Raw genomic sequence first — 21,326 nt, forward strand, 5'->3', positions numbered from 1 at the left:
AACTTCCCTGCTTTTGTATTCAATATTTCTATCTATAAAGCCCAAAATCCCATATGCTTTGCTAACTATCCTCTCGCTATGTCTTGGCACCTTCAAAGATCTATGAACACCAGGACGCTCTGTCCCTGCGTACCGTTGAGACCTGTGCATTTATTCTATATTTCCTCTCCCCATCCTATTGCCAAAACGCATCACTCCATGGAGTAGGGTGGAGGTGGCCAATGCCACGAAAGCAAAAAGTAAATGAAAGACTTAGCAACGACTAGGATATGTTGTTTAAAGCTCAGCTAATGGTTAAACAAGACACTGAAAATCTGCACAATCTGGTTCAATTTAAACAAGCAGCTGGGAAGTGTGGACATGTCAGTGGCAAGGGAATGGAGTTTATTTGGAGAGAGACATAGGATAGATCTGGTTTTCCCAAAGGCTCACCCACAACCTAATGTCAAATAGGCAGTCTGACAACGCGCAAGTGGTCAAAGTGGTGGCGGTGGTGGGGACGCAAGCTGAGTGTCATTAGCATGTACATGAAAGCTGATCCCAGGCCCACAGATAAGGTCTCTGGGAGGAGAGCATGTAAATAAGGAAAAGTAGGGGGGCCAAAGATAGAACTACACGATATTCTGGAGATGTTCCTGCAAGGTCATGAGGAGAAACTGTTTCTGGACATATGCTGGTTCCGTTAGAACAAGTAGGAATGGAAGTGTGAGCAGTCTCTTTGGAGGTGGATGTCTGAGGAGAGATGGTGGTAAAGGATGGAGTGGTCAACTATGGCACACAGGGTAGAGAGTTTGAGGATAGATAATGGGCCATGACCACAGTCACAGAGAATTTCCTTGACTTAGTGTCAGTGATCAAGACAGACTGGAAACTAAATTGAAGAGATTCATAAAAGGAATTTTCAAAGAGGCATGAACAAAATGTGCTGCCCACAGTCCATCCAAGGACCTGCATGGATAATCAACAGCTTTTCTCTATGTTATCAGTAACAGAGAAGGTTGCTGCTGCCTCAAGCTTTATACCAGTGTTCTTTCAGATATTAACAGTCATATCAGGAGTCAGCCACTTCATGTCTTTAACTCTGTTAAAGAGGTAACTGAAGCTCTGATTTGCCTTGCAGCTATGCACACACACTTCAGCAACAGAGTTTTCCCAGACGATAATAGAGCTATGGAAGAAGTTGAGAGATTGGGATTGGTTGCTGTTTGGGGCAGGGATCACAGCATAAAAAAGGTAGTGGAATACTAAGTAATATAAAGAATGGCCAATATGTGGTCTCCTGCACCATTTTGAAGAGGATCAGGGAGGTAGTTTCCAAATTTTTTTCTCCCTTATAATTTTTAACTTTTTTTGCCCTTCCCAGGAGATAATATGTCTGCTTGTGGGTGCGTGGGGTGAGTTGGGAGGGTTTTGTGAATCGCATTGCTTAAGGTAACAACAGGCTCAATAGATCAGCTGCTCACTTCCTGTGCAACATTTCTATGTTCACACAAACAGAAGTAGGATCCCTATTTACATTGTAACTTTTCTCAGAAATGTTTCAGAATGGTCCACCCATATCAAAGGTTAACTTGAAGAGCAGTGATTGTTGTCACATGGACAAATACAGCAGCCATTATTTGCACAGCAAAATCCCACAAACAGAAATCAAAATAATCTGCTAATGAGAATATTGTGCTTTTTTTTGGCCCATAAGTTTTCAATCTGGGTTTCCTGGGCATGAAGAGGTTTGTAACAGAATCCTGGTGTACACATAAGCTTGGATTTATTTCAGAATTTTGCACTTTTTGATTCTCTGATGTTACTTTTGTTTCTGTATCTAAATTCATATAAAGCAAATTCTGCAGTGATAGGAGTACTTTTCTTCAGATAGTTGATACTAGTCATTTGCAAACAAAGAAAGGGATCCTTGCATGGAGCCCTAGTTGGGTCTGTAAATATTTTGGAAGTGATCTACCGCTGTCTGTTAATATTCACAGGGAGAAAAACTGGAGAACAACTGCTTTAGGGAGAGCAGGGTCCTAATTATTGAGTCATATGAGATCCTTGGACTTCCATCAATCCAACTTATTCCCTTTTCAGTTAGACAAGTTTTTTAAAAATTCAAAATTTTCAGGCAAACTACATATGCAAAAATTATGTGAATGTCTAGTTACTTTTACTTAGGAGAACTACTAACTGCAGCTGATCTTTTTATTTGTAAAAGATTGAGATTGTAGGCGGAGGTGGCATTTTACTAAGGCTACTTGTGTTTCCTCTAAATGGAGTTATTCATGTAAATTTTGTAATTTAATAATTTAATATTGGTATAATCTAATTTGATTCAGTATAATACAGTCTCAAGCTATCTATAAGGACATCACTGAAAATTTACAACACCGCTTTCATACACAAATGATGTTGAATAGTTTAAACTCTTATGAAATTTAATCAATAAAGGAAGGAAAAAATGGAGACAGGGCCATAAAGAGCAAATAGAGGAGAAAGACATCAAATGAAAGGGAAATGTACATTGATTCTAACTGGTGCCCAAATTTGACAGTCTTGATATTCCATATCCAATTCAGCAGACTTCTATTTCCCGCTGTGTGGAAAGTAATCCCCTAAAGCATAATTGCAAACTTGCCATCAAGTATTTTTAGCAGCTTCAGCATTGACTTCCTGAGCAGCCAGTGGCTAATCAATTAGTGAGCTCAGTGTACCTCTCTGACCCAATATTGTGGATTGTAGTCACTGTGGACTGCTCACTGCAAATGATAATCTGAACACATCCGTGCATGAATCAAACTCTTGCCTCTTCACAACGCTATGGGGCGCACAGTCATGTATAATAAAGGCATTTCCTGCTGGTCTGAATTAACCCTTTCACTGGTGCAAACCTACAAACAGGATTGAGGAGACTACAGTTCAGACAGCACTCCATATCTTTTCCCGTATCTTTTCATTTCTTATAGAATTATTTACTTACTTCACTTTTAAAGTTATTATGGATTTTACTTCCAACATTGTTTCTAACAGGACTTTCCACGTCCTTACAACCCGCTGCATTAAAAAAATGGTCTTAATCTCTCTCTGCATCCCTTTTGGTATGCCCTCAAGTTACTGAGCAGCAGAAACAGATTTTATCCTATTTACCTCAACAGAAACTTTTGTAACTCTGAGCTATTTTAACTTTCCATAAGAACGTAGGAAATAGGAGCAGGGGTAGAATATTTGGCCCTTCGAGCCTGTACCTCCACTCCACCATCCCGCACCATCCTTAGTTCCTTTAACACCCAAACACTTATCAATCTCTGCCTTGACCATATTCAACGAGCGCCCACAGCTCGGGGGTAGGGTAGGGAGTTCCCAAAATTCACAACCCTTTGAGTGGTCTCAATCCTAAATGGTCAAATCCTTATTCTGGGACTGTGACCCCTAGCTTTAGACTTTCCAACCAGGGGAAGCATCCACCCAGCATCTACCCTGTTAAATCCCTTAAGAATTAGATATCATTTAATTAGATCATCTTATGCTTCTTCATTCTAGAGAATGTAAACTTAGTCTACTCAATCTCTCCTCATTGGTCAATTCTCTCAGCCTGCTGATGTTCCTTTGTTGTTATGAGCACGATGGCTAATGCCCACCAGATTGAACACCAGAATGGGTCAGTACTTTTATGAAAGATGGGCATCGGAACAATATTTTTTAAAGAATGGTAGTTTTATTTTAATTGTTTATTTTTTTAATGCTGTCTCCATCCAGTCAGGAGAATATGCTTACTGACCCTCAGAAAGTTAAGTGGAAATTTTTGGGTGCATTACGTTTATACCAAATGTGGATCTTATACCATTGCCATATGCCTCGAATACATCATGTGGGGCACATATAGAAGGAAAGGAGGAACAACTGGGTGAAAGTGTGCCTTCAACATTGGCATACAAATATTTGTATCTAAACGGATTAAAGCCTGTGTTAGCAAGCATGGGGATTTTAGACAAATCCAGTAACTAATTTTCATACTAATATCACAAGACAATTTGCACCACTTAATTATCCAGTATTCAAGCTACAGGAATTGTTATCTAACAATCACCCTCCAATACAGCTCATCATCACTATCATTGTCCCTATATATTTCTAGCTTCATGACCTTGGAGGGTTGGTTACCATACCCAATGTCACAGCAGCTCATGCATGCCTTTGATGTTTCTCAATCAAACCTGAAAGTGAAGAAAGCTCCCAGCTATAGCATTTTAAACTCAGCTTGCCCTCCATTAGCACAGATTGTGAAACTCATTTAAGAGTTTTTTTTTAGGAAAAGTAACAGCAGGGAAAGAAAACACAGACATAAAATCTGCCCATCAAATATCTCCTGCAACTTTCTACACCCTATTGTTTTACAATGCAATATTTTGTTCTTTTGTATATTCAGCAATAGCAGTCAAGACACTAGACCAGGAGTTGTTACAGTACAGATGCAGTAGAGCTGACACATCCAATTGTAGCCAAAGAGAGAAGTGACAGAGTGTACTGGAGGAAAACAACTCAAATTGAAACTCAAGAATGTGCAAAAGTGAGTGAGTGTATCTGTGTGTCTGTGTGTGTGCCTGTGTGAATGTGTGTGTGCATGAGTGTGTGTATGTATGTGTGTGTATATGTGTGTGTGTGTAGATGAATGTGTGTGACTGCATGTGCGTGAGTACGTGCGTGTGATTGTGTCTGTGTGTATGAGTGAGTGAGTGTCTGTGTGACTGTGTGTGCATGATTGAGTGTGTTACTGTGTGTGTGTATATGTGACTGTATGAAACTGTGTGTATGTGTGACTGTGTATGAAACTGTGTGTGTCTGTGGTGTGTGACTGTGTGCGTGTATGAATGAGTGTGTAACTAAGGTTTGCTGGTGTCAGGGTTTGTTGCCAGGGTGTCACAGGTTAGATTCTTGGCTCCTGTTCTTTGAGCCGTCAACATTCGTTTGACAATTGTAAGGTATCAGTTTGGTTTTCTGCAAACAATATAGGATTAACACAAAAGAGAAGCTGCAGCAAAATAACCAGAAACAGATTTGACCTTGCACGTGGGAGACAGTGCCACAAACTCAAAGACTTGTAGATTTAATTGCCAAGTTTTAAAAACCATAACATCACAGGATGGTACAAAAATACCGGCATCTACACCAGTCAGTTTCAGGATGCTGGCTATAGCCTTCTGGTACTAGAAACTTGCACCCTGGAAGTTTTTTTTTAAAGGAAATGTTCATTACTTTTATTGAAATGGTCCAAATCCCAGAGATTGCTAGTAGATGCATACAAATGATTTACTCTTAAATGGCACCTTGTGTAGCTGTATAAGAACAGCCACGGACAGGACAATGGCCAATCGATTTACCATATTGGATCCCTCAGGTATCCCAAATCACACACACCTTGGCATTTTGAACTTTTCTCTCTATTACTATACCTGGCAAATTATCCCAAACACTTAGCAACTTGTAATTAAAGGCTTCACTTTTCAGGGGAGGTGGTGGCATAGTGGTAATGTCATGGATTCAGAGGCCCTAATGCTCTGGGCTGGTGGAATTTAAATTCATTCAATAAATCTGGAATTAGAAGCTAGTCTAATGGTGACCACGAAACAATTGTTGTAAAAATGCATCTGGTTCACAAATGCCCTTTAGGGAAGGAAATCTGCTGTCCTCACCTGGTCTGGCCTATAGTCACTGTAGACCCACAGCAATGTGGTTGACTCTTAAGTGGCCTCTGAACTGGCCTAGCAGGCCACTCAGTTGTATCAAACTGTTAAGACATCTAAAAGGAGTGAAAATGGAAGGACCACCCAACATCGACCTAGGCACCGGAGGTGAAAATGGCACACTTGGCAAAGTTGACACTGCAAAGTCCTCCTTACTAACATCCCGGGGCTTGTGCCAAAATTGGGGCAGCTGTCCCATGGACTAGTCAAGCAGCAGCCCGACATAGTCATACTCACAGAATCAAATCTGTCCCAGACACCACCATCGCCATCCCTGGATATGTCCTGTACCGCCAACAGGACAGGCCCAGCAGAAGTGGCGGCACAGTGGTATACAGCCAGGAGGGAGTTTCCTTGGGAGTCCTCAACATCGACTTTGGACCCCATGAAGTCTCAGGGCATCATGTGGACAAGGAAACCTCCAGCTGGTTACTGCCTACCATCTCCCCTCAGCTGATGAATCGTTACTTTTCCATACTGCATTCCACTTGGAGGAAGCACTAAAGGTGGCAAGGGTGCAGAATGTACTCTGGGTGGGGGACTTCAATGTCCATCACTAAGAGTGGCTTGGTAGCACCACTACTGACCGAGCTGGCCGAGTCCTAAAGGACACAGCTGCTAAACTGGGTCTGCGGCAGGCGGTGAGATAATCAACAAGAGGGATAAACATACTTAACCTCATCCTCACCAACCTGCCTGCCGCAGATGCATCTGTCCATGACAGTAGCTGTAGGAGTGACCACAGCACAGTCCTTGTGGAGACGAAGTCCTGCCTTCACATTGAGAATGTCCTACATCGTGTTGTGTGGCCCCACCACCGTGAGAAATGGGATAGATTTTGAACAGGTCTAGCAACTCAGGACTGGGCATCCATGAGGTGCTGTGGGTCATTAGCAGCAGCAGAATTGTACTCGAACACAAACTTAAATCTCATGGCCTGGCATATCCCCCACTCTACCATTACCATCAAGCCAGGGATCAACCCTGGTTCAATGAACAGTGCAGGACTTGCCAGGAGCAGCACCAGGAATACCTTAAAATTAGGTGTCAACCTGGTGAAACCATAACACAGGACTACTTGCGTGCCAAACAGCATAAGCAGCAAGTGATAGACAGAGCTAAGCAATCCCACAACTAATGGATCAGATCTAAGCTCTGCAGTCCTGCCACATCCAGTCATGAATGGTGGCGGACAGTTAGACAACTCACTGGAGGAGAAGAGTCCACAAATATCTCCACCCTCAATGCTGCAGGAGTCCAGCACATCAGTGCAAAAGATAACGCTGAAAGATTTGCAACAATCTTCCAACCAGAAGTGCCAAGCAGATGATCCATCTTGTCCTCCTCCGGAGGTCCCCAGCATCACAGACGCCAGTCTTCAGCTAATTCAATTCACTCCACATGATATCAAGAAACGGCTGAAGGCACTGGATACTGCAAAGGCTTTGGGCCCTGACAACATTCTGGCAATAATACTGAAGACTTGTGCTCTAGAACTTTCTGCACCCCTAGCCAAGCTGTTCCAGTACAGCTACAACACTGACATCCACCCAGCTATGTGGAAAATTGCCCAGGTATGTCCTGTACACAAAAAGCAGGACAAATCCAACTCAGCCAATAACCGCCCCATCAGTCTATACTTGATCATCGGTAAAGTATTGGATGCTGTCATCAACAGCGCTATCAAGCAGCACTTGCTTAGAAATAACCTGCTCACTGATGCCCAGTTTGACCAGGACCACTCAGCTCCTGACCTCATTACAGCCTTGGTTTAAACATGGACAAAAGAGCTGAACTCCCGAGGTGAGGTGGGAGTGACTGCCCTTGACATCAAGGCAGCATTTGACCAAGTGTGGCATCAAGGAGCCATAGCAAAATTGGAATCAATGGGAATCGGGGTGGGCGGGGGAAGCTCTCTGCTCGTTGGAGTCATACCTAGCATAAAGGAAGATGGTTGTGGCTGTTGTTGGAGGTCAGTCATCTCAGCTCCAGGACATCAGTGCAGGAGTTCCTCAGGGTAGTGTCCTCGGCCCAACCATCTTCAGCTGCTTCATCAATGATCTTCCTTCATAAGGTCAGAAGTGGGGATGTTTGCTGATGATTGCACAATGTTCAGCACCATTCGTAGCTCCTCAAGTACTGAAACAGTCCATGTCCAAATGCAGCAAGACCTGGACAATATCCAGGCTCAGGGCTCACAAGTGGCAAGTAACATTCGCGCCACACAAGTGCCAAGCAATGACCATCTCCAACAAGAGAGAATCCAACCATCGCCCCTTGATGTCCAATATCATTACCATCACTGAATCCTCCACTATCAACATCCTCGAGGTTACCATTGACCAGAAACTGAACTGGACTAGCCATATAAATACTGGGGCTACAAGAGCCAGACAAAGGCTAGGAATCCTGTGATGAGTAACTCACCTCCTGACTATCCAAAGCCTGTCCATCATCTACAAGGCACAAGTCAGGAGTGTGATGGAATACTCCCCACTTGCCTGGATGAGTGCTGCTCCCACAACACTCAAGAAGATTGACACCATCCAGGACAAAGCATCCCACTTGATTGGCACCACATTCACAAGCATTCATTCCATCTACCGCCGATGCACAGTAGCAGCAGTGTGTACCATCTACAAGATACACTGCAGGAATTCACCAAAGAACTTTCCTAACCCACAACCACTACCATCTAGAAGGACAAGGGCAGCAGATAGAAGAGAAACCACCATCTAGACATTGTCCTCCAAGTCACTCATCATCCTGACTTGGACATATATTGCTGTTCCTTCATTGTCGCTGGGTCAAAATCCTGGAACTCCCTCCCTAATACCACATGGACTGCCCCGGTTCAAGAAGGCAGTTCATCACCACCTTCTCAAGGGCAACTAGGGATGGGCAATAAATGCTGGCCCAGCCAGCGAAGCCCTCATCCCATGAATGAATAACAAAAAAAGGCTGAAGGCATTGGATACTGCAAAGGCTAAGGGCCCTGGCAATATTCCGGCAATAGTATTGAAGACTTGTGCTCCAGAACTTGCCGTACCCCTAGCCAAGCTGTTCCAGTACAACTACAACACTGGCATCTAATGTCAATGTAGAAAATTGCCCATGTATATCCTGTCCACAAAAAGCAGGACAAATCCAAACTGCCCAAATATTGCCCCATCTGTCTACTCTCGATCATTAGTAAAGTGATGGAAAGTGTCATCGACAGTGCTATCAAGCGGCACTTACTCAGCAATAACCTGCTCACTGACTCTCAGTTTGAGTTCCACCAGGGTCACTCAGGTCCTGACCTCATAACAGCTTTGATCTAAACATGGACAAAAGAGCTGAACTCCAGACGTGAGGTGAGAGTGACTGCTCTTGACAGCAAGGCAGCATTTGACCAAGTGTGGCATCAAGGTGCACTAGCAAAACTGGAGTCAATGGGAATCAGGGGGGAAACTGTTCACTGTTTGGAGTCATACTTAGCATAAAGGAAGATGCTTGTGGTTGTTGGAGGTCAGTCATCTCAGTTCCAGGACATCACTGCAGGAGTTCCTCAGGGTAGTGACCTTAGCTGTTTCATCAATGACATTCCCTCCATCATAAGGTCAGAAGCAGGGATGTTCACTGAAGATTACACAATGTTCAGCATCATTTATGATTCCTCAGATACTGAAGCAGTCATGTCAATATGCAGCAAGACCTGGACAACATTTAGGCTTGGGCATAAGTGGCAAGTAACATTTGTGCCATACAAGTGCCAGGCAATGTGCATCTCCAGCAAGAGAGAATCTAACCATCGCCTCTTGACATTCAGTGCTATTACCATCATTGAATCCACTACCATCAACATCCTGGGGGTTACCATTGACCAGCAACAGAACTGGACTTGCCATATAAATATTGTGGCTACAAGAGTAGGTCAGAGGCTGGGAATTCTATGGAAAATAACTCACCTCCTGACTCCCCAAAGCCTGTCCACCATCATCAAGGTGCAAGTCAGGAGTGTGATGGAATACTCTCCACTTGCCTGGGTGAGTGCAGCTCTAACACAAGTCAAGAAGCTCAACACCATCCAGGATAAAGCAGAATGCTTCATTGGCACCCCATCCACCACCTTAAACATTCATTCCCTTCACCACTGACATCCAGTGGCAGCGGTATGTACTATACACAAATTGCACTGCAGCAACTCACCATGGCTCCTTCAACAGCACCTTCCAAACCTGCGAACTCTACCACTTAGAAGGACAAGGGCAGCAGATGCATGGGAACACCACCACCTGGAAGTTCCCCTCCATCATCCCTGACTTGGAAATATATTGCCCTTCCCTCACTGTCACTAGATTAAAATCCTGGAACTCCCTCCCTAACAGCACTGTGGGTGTACCTACACCACATGGACTGCAAAGGTTCAAGATGGCAGCTCACCACCACCTCCTCAAGGGCAATTAAGGATGGGCAATAAATTCTGGCCCAACCAGAAGACCACATTCTATGAACGAATATAAAAAAAAGTGACAGTTTCAGTGCAGCCTTATCAAACATGAGCCGCTGGTGTTCGCACAATTTGCCCAATGTAAGTGATGGAAGATGTAACAAATGGCAGATGGCACGAGGCAGCTGTGTAACTTTGTGGGACTGTAGCACTGACCTTTATCCAAGAGAACAGGAGAGCACCAAAGTGGCACAGTTAGAGAAGAAACCAAAAGACAAAGTAACACAATGGAGCACAGAAACCTGAAGTAATTGAAGCTAGAAAATCTATTAACAGGAGAAAGATTTCCCTAAATAGCCAGTGTGCTTAATACAACATAAGCGGTATCTTTATAATTGACGCCTATGATTATGACAGATGGTTAGTGATATATTTGCCTGATACAGGTGCCTTCCTATATAGTTAGTGTGGATGATATAAATGGAACATAGGAGCAGGAATAGTCCATTTGGCCCTTCGAACCTGCTCCACCATTCAATATGATTATGGCTGATCTGGCTGTAGTCTCAGCTCCACTTTGCTCTCTGCCCCTCACATCCCTTGACTCCCTTGCCTAACAAAAGTCTGTCTAACTCTGCTTTAAACAAATTCAAATAAAGTTCTTTCTGGGGTAGAGAATTCCACACAGCAACAACCCTTTGGGAGAAAAAGTTTCTCCTCATCTTTGTCTTGAAAGGATAACCCTCTTAATTATAATCTATGTGCCCTAATTTTAGTCTCCTCTGAGTATCCACCCTATCAAAGCCCTACAAGACCTTATATGTTTCAATAGGATCACGTCTCATTCTTCTAAACTCCAATGGGTATAGGTCTAATCTGTTCAGCCTTTCTTCATAAAACAACCCATTCATTCCAGGAATGGGTCCAGTGAACCTTCTCTGAACTGCTTCTAAAGCAATTATCTTTTTTTAAATAAGGAGACCAAAACTGCACACAGTACTCCAGATGTGATCTCACCAATGCTCTGTACAGCTGTAGCAAAACTTCTCCACTTTTATATTCCACTCCTCTTGCAATAAATGCTAATGTTCGATTTGCCTTCCTAATCACTTGCTGTACCTGCAGACTAACTTTATGTGATTCAAACGCACCATTTATTTCATTCACCTGAATGAAGTTGCCCCCTTCTTAGACAAAGACTTCACAAAATTCAGGCTGGTGGAATGGAGCCCGCTGAGGTCATTGCCCAAGTTCATAATGTGCTGTCTCAGCATTGTGAAACTCCTGTCCAGTATCGTCAGCTTGTCACATCCCCCTGCCTCCTCTCTAGACTGTGAACGTGAGGCTCATCACATCTCATTCCCTTTACACTTGAGACCATTCTTCCGATGAATGCTTGTCCTTTTTTGCAGCAGTTGTGACCACAACTGGAGGCAATTTAAATATCATGTACTTCCTGAGACCTTAGCAAAATGTTTTTTGATATGTGCTGTAATGTTCCAGTTATATATCTAACATTCTATTAATCTCTTGGTTACTTTGTCACATTCTCCACACATTGAAAGAGAAGCATCTATTTTTATTTTAAGGTCCCTTTCTCCAACTCTTCAATGCTAATTCTATTCCATTCATTATATTCTATATGGCATAGTGGCCAGAGCTGCAGCACACATCTATTTTGCAAAAAAACAAAGGGTAACATAAAATAGAAATCTTTGGTAGATGGGATCTAGATTGGAATAAAACATCAAAAAGCTGTGATTATCTGCTGGATTTCCACACACAGAAAGAAGCTTTACTTCTGTTGTGCAACTGTATGGATAAATATCACGGAACTGTTTCAACTCAAATTCAAAAATGACATTCATGGCTTACCTCACAAGGATCAGTTTCACTGTAAGAAGAATAAGATGCTGAGCTAGCCGTGCTGGAATTTTTGTTAAATCCCAGTCTTGGATGTTTACTTTTATCACATTCAGAAAGAAAGTAACTGAACAAAGCGTACTCCACATTTATTAGCAGCAATACAGCTGCATGCAATATACTGTAACGGATCAGGAAACCATGTGGAACTGCTATTTTTTGCGAAATAAGACACATTAAGCTGTAAAGCACAGGAAATAATTTGTAAGTTCCTTCAGAAACCCTGCAAACTACAAAAATACAGGTTTTGCCAAAGTAAATCATACATATTGTAAAAAATATATATATATCAGTCTTTACCATCAGTTGTGGGTCCTTGTTTATCAAATGTGTTTTGCAAACTTTTCAAGTGCTGCAGCTGAGAAAACATCTCAGCTTTGTGAAATATGTATTCTTTTGAGTTCCTAACTGGCTTAGTTGATAAGTTTGCTGACTACTATGGATTGTATTCCAACTATCAGGATGTGATTAGTGGGGTCCCCCAGGGATCTGCCTCAGCTTTTGACAATGAGGACTAGATTGGATTTACAATGAAACACATCATGTTGTGACATGGGGGCCCCCAAGTGACAGGGGGGGGGGTCCCCAAAATGATAAGTGATTGGTCAAGCGGAGAGTTGCTGCAACCATGCAATGAAGACTAATACTGGTTCTACTGAGGTCCTCCCAAGAATATCAGCACCAGATGCACAGACGCTGGATGTGAGGTGTTCAAAACCCCATGTATCACACAGCTCCCAGTGCATAGAGGCTGGACCAGACTGCTAGCGACATTGGCCCCCCCACAACCACATATCCACATCATCAATAGGACTGTCATTTTTCACCTCTGTAACATTTCCCAACTCCTACCCTGGCGCAGCTCACCGCCAGCTGAAACCCTCATCCATGCCTTTGACCATGAGACTCGACTATTCTAACCCATTCCCAGCCAGCCTCCTATCACCCATGCACGGTCATCCAAAACTGTGCTGCCCACGTCATAACTCATACCAAGTACTATTCACCCTCACTTCTGTGCTCGCTGGCCTACTTTGACTCCCTGTTAAACAACACCTCAATTTTAAAATCCTTATTGTTGTTTTCAACTCCTTCCGTGGAATCACTCCCTCCCTATTTCTTTAATCTCTTCCAGCCTCTGAGACTATGCCCTGCCAATTCTGAGAAATTTTGAGCATCCGAGATTTTAATCACTCCACCATTGGAGGTTGTCGTCATTGTTGTCATCGTCGGCTGTCCCTCAATTCAGGGTTGCGAGTTTCTGCAGTGGGTCTTTGTATGACTGAATAGGCTGATTCCCGACCCACACATCTTTTGGCTCCATGGGGCAGGAGGTCCCATGAGGTAATGGGATCTGGAGTGCAGGATTTGCTTCCTTTCCTTTCCTTCTCTGTCACTGCTCTGCCTCGTCATTAAGAAGTTGTGAGTCAATGCAAAATGCTGCTTGATGGACAAATTGACACCATTTTGAACAATTGGTAGCAGGCTTCTCTGAGCCATTAAGGTCAACGTTGCTGTACTTCTGGGTGAGCTTCAGAATGTCTCTGAAGCATTTTCTTTGTCCTCTCCTGTGTAAGACATTTTGATATTTTGTGTATTCCTGTTATGCTGTAAGGCATTTTAATATGTCTTGTATTTCTGTTTGTGAGTAAAATGTAAGTTGTGGTGTGCAGACCTCAACACCGGTTGGTGGGAACATGGAGTGTGGAGGACATTAGGATGAAGGGAGAAGAATTTTGACCAAAGGTATCGTCACTGAGGTTCATACTGAACTTTTTAAAAATAAAGAGGGTTTCAACTAAATGGGGACACGCACACACAGGCATGTCAGGACATGTCACTGTGGTTATGGTTCACCACCTGACACTCTTTCTATAACAGCTCTCATATGGACAATTGCCTCTCTGGATGGATATGTGTGAATGGCTTTCTTCCTGCCTTATCAAGATGCAGATATTATATCCATTGCCAGTATGGACCTGAAGACACCCCCCTACTGAAAGCAGGAAATTATTACATGCAGGTGGTCTTGCATGACCATGGTGGGATTAATAAGGCAGATGGCCCGATTCGAGGTATTACTTATATGTCAATATGTCCCATCAGTCTACTCTCGATCATTTGCAAAGTGATGGAGGGGTCATCAACAGTGCTACCAAGTGGCACTTGCTTAGCAGTAACCTGCTCACTGATGCTCAGTTCACGTTCTGCCAGGGTCACTCAGCTCCTGAGCTCATTACAGCTTTGGTTCAAACATGGACAAAAGAGCTGAACTCCCGAGGTGAGGTGACAGTGACTGCCCTTGACATCAAGGCAGCATTTGACCGAGTGTGGCATCAAGGAGCCCTAGCAAAACTGGAGTCAATGGGAATCAGGGGGAAAACTCTCTGCTGCTTGGAGTCATACCTAGCACAAAGGAAGATGGTTGTGGTTGTTGGAGGTCAGTCATCTCAATTCCAGGACATCACTGCAGGAGTTCCTCAGGGTAGTGTCCTAGGCCCAACTATCTTCAGCTGCTTCATCAATGACCTTCCTTCCATCATAAGATCAGAAGTGGGGATGTTCGCTGATGATTGCACAATGTTCAGCACCATTCACGACTCCTCAGCTACTGAAGCAGTTCATGTCCAAATACAGCAAGACCTGGACAATATCTGGGCTGACAAATGGCATGTAACATTTGGGTCATGCAAGTGCCAGTTGATGGCCATCTCCAACAATAGAGAATCTAACCATCTCCCCTTGACATTCAATGGCATTACCATCTCTGATTCCCCCACCAGCAACATCCTAGGGGTTACTATTGACCAGAAACTGAACTGGACCAGCCATATAAATACTATGGCTACAAGAGCAGGTCTGAGGCTAGGAACCATGCAGTGAGTAACTAACTTCCTGACTCCCCCCCAAAAAATTGGAACTATATCACTGTTCCTTCACTGTTGCTGAGTCAAAATCCTGGAACTCCCTTGCTAACAGCATTGTGGGTGTACCTACATTACATGGACTTCAGCGTTTCAAGAAGGCAGCTCATCGCCACCTTCTCAAGGGCAACTAGGGATGGGCAATAAATGCTGGCCTAGCCAGAGATGCCCACATCTCAGGGATCAGGGTCAGAAAGGGGTATAAAGCCAGAGCCTACAAGGACATTGTTGTTGCAGTCAAGAAAGCATGGCTTGGTCAGTCACCGGAGGTTTTGCAGAAGAATTCATTCAAGCAGGCTGACCACCCGGGAACAAGCTCCTGCATGCAGGTCTTACTAAGCAACTGGCTTTGTAAGTAAATACTATTGCTTAGTAGGTTAACAAAGGTTTTCCGCACAAAGTAGAAATTACATCCAAAGTTGTTTCGTGTCATTGATACTTATTACGGGGTCCGGACCTTTGAAGCAAGTGTGCCCTCCATTTAAGAGTCTTACACCTGATATATTGGCCATTTGAGAGTTGAGAAAATAGGACTTGGCTGGGGAGACGCTTTTCGGTCACCTATTTTGCTATTTTGCCAGAATGCTCGTGGAGCAGGCTTCATGAAGGAAAATATAATTTGATTGACGGTCCTCCCATTGAATGCAGAGGATGTGGCAGAGGCATTGCTGATGGAATTTCTCTAGCGCTCTTTTCTATTGTTGATACAGAATCCAGGGGCAGAATTTTTCCCTCGTTGGGCGGGCATGAACCCGACTCAAACAGGAGTAAAATAGTACGCGATGACGTTGGGCAAGCTTGCAATATTTCGCTCAGCGGCCAAGCATGAGAGGCTGCAGCTCACCCCCCAACAACTGAAAGGTCTATTAAAGCCTTTAATCAATCAATTAATTAATTATTAATAATTAATTTTTCGCTGCTCATCTAACTGTTCGGTTGGCAGGTGGGCAAATAGACCAGGCAGTCTTTGCACTTTTAACGAAGCCTCATCCACGGGTTTCAAATGGTTTCAAATCCCACCATGGCAGCTGGTGGAATTTGAATTTAGTTAATAAAAATCTGGGAGTGAAAGCTAATCTCAGCAATGGTGACCTTGGATTGTCATTAAAAAAACTCATCTGGTTCACTGATGTCCTTTAGGGAAGGGAATCTGCCAATTTTACCTGGTCTGGCCTACATGTGACTCTTAACTGCACTCTGAAACGGCCTCACCAGCCACTCAGTTCAAAGGCAATTAGGGATGGGCAGCAAGTGCTGACCTTGCCAGCGACACCCACATTCCGTGAAAGAATAAAGAAAAAAGTCTGAAGAATTCATTCAGCGGGCTGACCAACATTTGAAATGTTGGACATAATATAACACAATGAATGAAGTCTATCAGAGGAGTAGTACCATAGGCAGGATATGTTAGTAGTAATATCATTAATTTTATGAACAATCTATTTTTTATTAACTAAAAGTCAAGTAGCTCTCATTGTACATATAAACGGCTGACATGTTTGGAGCTGTACATTCTCATTCCCTATTTTCTGGGTAAATACACATGCCTATCCCGCTATGAGTTAAGGGGATATGATGTCCTATCTATATTCAAAGTCAATTGAGGGTGCAGAAAGAGCTTCACCCTATAACTGGCTGTGCCAGTTCTGACCTGCGAATGTTTGATGCTCACCCTGGAGGCACACAGCTGACCAAGCATAGAGTCTTTTCCATGAGCTGCTCATATCCTATAACCTCGGGGCATTTTTCCACCCAGTAATTTGAAGTTCCCTATCGACAGGAGCATATAGATCTTGGGGCAGCAAAATAGAAGACTTCTGTTTCATTATGTGGGCATCTCATACCCTCATCTTGATCACTAGCATAAAATTAATCACCCAAATGGTTAACAAGGTGGTTGAAAAAGTTTTGACTTTTGAAGTATTGTAAGTATGGAATAAACACATAGCCCTGTGCTTTCAGCTCACTGCTTCTTATTGCAAAACCTTTGTTACTTGACTCATAGCACTTAAGTGCTAGCATCAGCCACAGCACACGCTAACGTACTGATCCAGGAAAGAGTGAGGTACAATGATTCTACATCTGTGACTTCCCACTTGGTGAATTCCAGACCTCAGCTACGTTATTGGGTGAGAGGTTCCTCAAATGATATCCTTGAAAAAAAACTAAAGCATGGCAGGTCCTTTAACTGTAACCGACGCAAGCTTCAAATGGGCAGGAACATGAAAGTGTTAAATACCTCACTGAGCTGACATAAAAGATGAAACTAAAAGCCTGGCTCTGCTGTCCTACGTGTCAGGGATTCGGAGAGGCACTGCAGAATTGGGAGAGAATGCCCTGTCTCCCCCTGCCCATCTCAATTTGGGTTTTTTTTTATTCATTCACGGGATGTGGGCTTCGTTGGCTGGGCCAGCATTTATTGCCCATCCCTAGCTGCCCTTGAGAAAATAGTGGTGAGCTGCCTTCTTGAACCGTTGCAGTCCATGTGGTGTAGGTACACCACGGTGCTGTTAGGAAGGAAGTTCCAGGATTTTGAGCCAACGACAGTGAAGGAATGGCGATATATTTCCGAGTCAGGATGGTGAGTGACTTGGAGGGGAACTTCCAGGAGGTGGTGTTCCCATTAATCTGCTGCTTTTGTACTTCTAGATGGTAGTGGTTGTCGGTTTGGAAGGTGCTGTCTAAGGAGCTTTGGTGAATTCCTACAGTGCATCTTGTAGATGATACACATTGTTGCTACTGTGCGTCAGTGATGGAGGGAGTGAAAGTTTGTGGATGTGGTGCCAATCAAGCAGGCTGCTTTGTACTGGACGGTGTCAAGCTTCTTGAGTGTTGTAGGAGCTGCACTTATCCAGGCAAGTGAGGAGTAATCCATCACACTCCTGAATTCTGCCTTGTAGATAGTGGACAGGCTTTGGGGAGTCAGGAGGTGAGTTACTCATCACAGGATTCCTAGCCTCTGATCTGCTCTTGTAGTTACAGTATTTATATGGCTAGTCCAGTTCAGTTTCTGGTCAATGGCAACCCCCAGGATGTTGATCGTGGGGAATTCAGTGACGGTAATTCCATTGAATGTCAAGGGGTGATGGATGGATCTCTCTTGTTGGAGTATTTGAATAAGCACATCGCCTGGCACTTGTGTGGACTGCTTCTGGATGGTGGATCAGTGCTCTTCTTCATTTGGTGAGCTGATGCCTTCATGCACGTTTCATGCAAGGGGCTTATTAACATTCCAAATTTGATGCAGAAATAATTTAATGAACACTTCGCAAAATTCGGAGGCATTTGCTTTATTTCTGCTTGTGTGTCCATTTGGACTGGAAGCAAAGGAAGTTCCCCTTAGCTTTCAGTGGATCATCCATTTAGTTCTGAGCAGCAGCTGTATTCATTTTGCACTCATTGGCACACCACTCTGCCAATCCTGGTATTAATTTAGCTGAAATCAAAAACAATCACCCTTAATCGTTCTTGAGATCAAGAAAACTGAGCTAAATGGTGAGTGCGAAGGGCAGCTTAACCAGCCTTAGTGAAGCCAACAAGTCCCCTCTTACATTAGCAAATCAGACCCAGAAAAGCTGCAGGATATGGTGAAGATATGAAAAATATGACACGGAACCCGTGTCTATAGTTTGCTGTAGGAGGGCAGCCATTAGCTGGAAGCTGAAAGCTTGAGAAAAGCTGCTTGCCTCCCAATCAAGTACATTAATTGTGAAAAGACAAAACCTTAGGCTCAAGCTCAGATTCTTATTCAAAAGTAAACTGTACTTACGCGCAAAAGTGATTTTTTCAGTTTTCAGTTAGACCAAATGATTGCATGTAACCCGTCAGAGAAAAAGAGGAACTTGACAAGAGTTCAATAACTATTTAGTGAGTTATAAACAGAAACTAAGGAAGTGGTGGGAGTAGTATCTTGACATTTATTTTAAAACTATTAGTAATACTGCTTTTTATGTTACTAGATATATTGCTCTGCACAACTACTCATTAATACCTGAGGTAGTATAGATAGATTGTCAACTGACAAGAGTGTCAAAGGGTATAAGGGGGTAGATAGGAAAGTAGAATTCAGGCCACAATCAAATCAGCCATGATCCTATCAAATGCTGGAGCAGGCTTATGGGGTTGAATGGCTTACAGCTGTTCCTAATTCGTATGTTCATATGTTCATGGTAACCACTCAAGCTGTCCATTAATTTACAACAATACTAAATCTATGAATTGTGTTTTATAATTGATCAAGATAAATTCTTTATTGTGTAAAGTTATAATGAACTCCAATAGGACAAGTCTAAATATCCCAGTTAGAGGCGATTGCTTTCCCAGTCGCCAGTGATGATGCAACATTGGTAGAATGACTTTGAACTCATGCCATGTATGCACTTTGTGCTCACTCCATGAACGCAACACCATGAATGGAGGGCCCAGACTTTTGCCAACAAAATGTATGACTGTTAAAATCAAAACTCTATAGATGGCATTTCCAGTAGGGATTCTTCCTTTATTTGTTATTTAATAAAGGAAGAAGTGGATGAAATAAGTGTTGTGAGATAGGCTCCGTTGCATCTGAGGTGGATTGCCTTTCTGTACTCTTGGCTATTCAGCCTATTGATTCACTGATGTCTTTTAGGGAAGGAATCCCACTGCCCTTACTTGGCCTGGCTCCAAAGTGGTTGACTCTTAACTGTCCTCTGAAGTGGCCTAGCAAGTTGTATCAACCAGTTGCAATGATTCAAGAAGGCCCACCAACATCTTCGTTGGGTAACTAAGAATGAGCAATCAATGTTGGCCTTGCCGGTGATTACCAGTTCCTCAGAATAAATTTTTTAAAAGTCTATAAGCCTGGATTCGGCTGTGCCAGCTAAGTTGCCTTTGTAGATTGCTCTTCACAAAGGGGCAGAGACAAATGTTGTGACTTGCTCGAAAATGACCTGCAGATAGCCTCTACCACAGGGGTACATATCTACCAGTGGCAGTAAGGGCCACCACACAACCCCGCTCAAGGCTTATTCAAAGATTATCATAGGCTACTGCACAATTTACAACTTTGCTATCCAGATACCCCAAAAGACGGAGCAGGTGGTGGAAGAAATTATCCACCTGTGGCTATAGGCACAGCAATACAATACATTGATGATCAGGGAGAAGATTTGAACCTGAAATGCACCCTGAAATACAGTGGAAGCAGATTCAGTAGTGAATCTCCAGTGGGAATTGGATATAAAATTGTAATGGAAAGATTTGGAGTGCTGTAGGGAAAGAGTGGGGACTAGGACTAATTGGATGGCCTTTTTCAAAAAGCTAACACAGACATGATGGGCTGAATGGCTACTTCACCTCCAACTGATTCTAAGAAGATGCCCTTGCTGAGTAAGGTAACCAACACTTCTAGGACTGTTGCGTCCCGCTAAATTAAGGATGAACCTCGGGACGCAACCCAAGAGAAAATCATATGTGAATTAAAATTATTGTGAGTTTTATTGACTTTCAATGAATGCTTATTTATTGGTTATAAAAAATAATGGTGATGGGAAAAAATGCTGTTTAAGTGACAGTCAAGAATCAGCCAATCAGGTGAGGAAGAGTTTGTTTTTCAGTTGGCATGGGAAGATTGTGCAAAGTGAGAATGGATCAGTCAAGTGACCAATGGTGCAAGTGTGGGGGTAAAGCAGTCGGAGGTAAGACATGTGATGAAATCTCCCAAAATATATTCAACCAGAGCTGCCAACCCTACCACAAAAGAAACACTATAGGCAACAAGAACTATGGAACAGATATTTAGAGGAGACCTTCAGCTAAGTGCCATGTCCATGCAATGCTCAAATAGTCCTACACACATTCATAGTGCTCTCCACACTAACTCAACAACTGTGGATTTCATTTAATTCTTTGGTCACAGAAGTAAAAGATTTGGCTTGTTGCCAGGTGTCCAGTGGAAGACTATTGTCATTAAAAGGCTCTGGATCTCCTTGCAAGGCCAACATTGATTGCTCATTCTTAGTTAACTAACAAAGATGTTGGTGGGCCTTCTTGAATCACTGCAACTGGTTGATACAACTTGCTAGGCCACTTCAGAGGACAGTTAAGAGTCAACCACTTTGGATACGTCATGAGATGCTGTGATAACTGGTCCTATCTGTTTGCCTACCATTTATTATTATGAATGGGAGAGGGTTGAATGGGGCTATGCCTTGAGAGGCAACAATCTCTGAATGCCCATTCCAGCTTTCTTAGGCACTTCTTTAGCATATCGACTGATGGGTTTCGGGGAGTTTGGAAGGGAGATCTTAAGCAAATGCCTGCAAAGCCACATCACAAAAT

General features: G+C 43.2%; 1 protein-coding gene across 2 annotated transcripts in view; it reads right to left on the reverse strand.

Moving 5' to 3' along the window:
- The window catches only part of LOC121270042 (SHC-transforming protein 1-like), a 277,773-nt gene extending 258,919 nt beyond the window's left edge, over positions 1-18,854 (reverse strand). The window contains exon 1 of one of the 2 annotated variants that reach the window (XM_041175364.1): positions 18,778-18,854. The gene's annotated coding sequence lies outside the window, so the exon portion shown is untranslated. The remainder of the gene's footprint in view (positions 1-18,777) is intronic. The other variant, XM_041175363.1, reaches the window with a different exon arrangement.
- Between the last annotated feature and the right edge of the window lie 2,472 nt (positions 18,855-21,326).

This window comes from Carcharodon carcharias, chromosome 26 (assembly GCF_017639515.1).
Source record: "Carcharodon carcharias isolate sCarCar2 chromosome 26, sCarCar2.pri, whole genome shotgun sequence".
In the NCBI taxonomy this organism is placed as follows: domain Eukaryota; kingdom Metazoa; phylum Chordata; class Chondrichthyes; order Lamniformes; family Lamnidae; genus Carcharodon; species Carcharodon carcharias.